Raw genomic sequence first — 1,935 nt, 5'->3', positions numbered from 1 at the left:
AGTCCTTTCATTCATTCATACACTTGCACATTTTTGCTGCAAACTTCTGCGCTACATTTTAAGCCAAACTGGATTTAAGAATTTGGGACTGAATTATAGCCTCAAGTATTCCTTTTATTGACTCACATACCCCATCAAAATTATTTTCAAATGTGTATGAAGGCAAATTTTAATTTGAAATAGTACCGCAGCAAATGTTTCACTTCAAACCCCTCCCCAAAAATACATTTACAATAAGATTCTAAATTGATTCTTAATTGAAATGATTCAAAATGGTAATTATAGCATTTGGTTAATTTTCATTTTTTTCCTGCTACACAGTTCATTTAGGACATATGTAGATGAATTTATGTGCAAAGAAAAGGAGATTCCATTTAGACAGTGAATTAATTTTATTACCAACTTAAATAGGAAGTATAAAAAAATAAATCATTTAATTCAATAACTTAAATGTCAAAACTGTTACATTAAACTAATTTAATGCATTAAAAAAATCATGACCATCTTAGACAAGATGCGTCCATTTCCACAAGTGGGAAGGTGTTGGCCAATCATTCCTGCCGCTTGTATTTGCCATCTTATCCTCGCAATGTCCAGCACCCGGCCCATGTAGTACCCATCACGTGGGCCTGACCACTAGCAACTTGTCTGACCACCAGACCTGCATCTCCAGTAGTGGGGGGGGCAGGACGTGTGCACCGCAGTAGGGGAGGCGGGGCCATGTCCACTCCAGTGGGCAGGTTCTGGTCCACAAGAATGTTCCAAAATCCTTCTTAGTTTGACCAATCACCTGTGAACCTGGGGGAAAAAAAAGAAATCTTTCAGGGAGATCACCCACTTAAAATAAAAAAATAAGAATTTGACGCATCCTCAGACTCTGCCATGTCAAGAGCAGAGCAGCACTTTAATCAACAGGAAATTTCTGAGCCCAGTGCAATCCATCACAGAAGTAATGTATAAAAAAAAAACACAAAACTCATTATTTTATATCACCTCCATTTCTTGACGACCAGCTTTGCGAAGCCCCGAGAGGCCACCGAGATGCCCAACCATGGTGGGTCCACACATGGATGATGCCATAAGGATCTCAAGTGGTGATCTACAAAGACAAGAAAGAACAGAAGTTAAAATGAGGTTGTGGTCATAAAATGTATAACTTTTGCCAATTAATCTCCTCAGAAACTCTGGCTTGTCAGGGCCAAAGTTGCACAGAATCTTCATGTGGTCTCAGAGCCCAGTGCATGTCATCCCAGGAGCATTTTTAAATGTGCAAAATCAAAGAAAACTACTGACATTTGAAGAACAGTCGCGTTAGCTAGTAGCTACTTAGGCATCTGGAAAGCTAACCACGTGTCCAGGAGGCCTACTGGAACGCGACTAAATTGAACAAATGCGCCAATTTAACATTTTCTCGCCGATTAATCCATGACGGGCATTGGAGTGCTTTAGCTGTAAAAGAGTAGTAACGTAAGTGTAATTTGGCTGAAACGGTAGTACAGAGCGTGAAAGTAGTGCAAGAAAAAATGGCACTTAAAATTTAAAACGACGCGCAAAATCACTGCAGCCATGCACTAAATATCAGAAAATTCAGTTTATAATTTGAGATTAAAAAATGAGTACCACCTCGTACGTCCGAGAGTCGAATGAAAATGAACGCATCATCTTCGGCAACTCGATTTTATGCTCGTTTACTGGCTTCCGGTCACATTCTTCTTTTGCACTGCCACCGCGTGGACGGAAGGCATACTGCAACTGCAAAGCGGTTGAACAAAACCCCATTTCACTAATTTGCCAGTTCATTTCAGCACTGCCTCGTCGATTAGGTGATGACATGAGACGCTCACTACTATTATTACAATATTAATGAATAGTGACAACTTGGTTTTGATTAACTGACAACACGAGTAATTAATATAATGAATATAAAGATTATGT

The 1,935-nt window shown here is 39.4% G+C and overlaps 1 long non-coding RNA gene and 2 other non-coding genes across 3 annotated transcripts; all 3 read right to left on the bottom strand.

Moving 5' to 3' along the window:
- Window positions 1-373: 373 nt before the first annotated feature.
- Window positions 374-1,783, bottom strand: LOC133170493 (uncharacterized). Its single transcript, XR_009718589.1, has 3 exons — window positions 1,624-1,783; window positions 994-1,099; window positions 374-798 (listed from the first exon to the last, which is right to left on the bottom strand). It is a non-coding gene; the product is annotated as an uncharacterized LOC133170493 (long non-coding RNA).
- On the bottom strand, window positions 864-953 carry LOC133171050 (small nucleolar RNA SNORD88). Its single transcript, XR_009718676.1, has one exon. It is a non-coding gene; the product is annotated as a small nucleolar RNA SNORD88 (small nucleolar RNA).
- Window positions 1,169-1,259, bottom strand: LOC133171049 (small nucleolar RNA SNORD88). Its single transcript, XR_009718675.1, has one exon. It is a non-coding gene; the product is annotated as a small nucleolar RNA SNORD88 (small nucleolar RNA).
- Window positions 1,784-1,935: the final 152 nt, after the last annotated feature.

Source organism: Syngnathus typhle, linkage group LG17, assembly GCF_033458585.1.
Source record: "Syngnathus typhle isolate RoL2023-S1 ecotype Sweden linkage group LG17, RoL_Styp_1.0, whole genome shotgun sequence".
Lineage (NCBI taxonomy): Eukaryota > Metazoa > Chordata > Actinopteri > Syngnathiformes > Syngnathidae > Syngnathus > Syngnathus typhle.
Note: the sequence above shows the minus strand (reverse complement) of the source record. Positions and strands in the feature narration are given on the sequence as shown.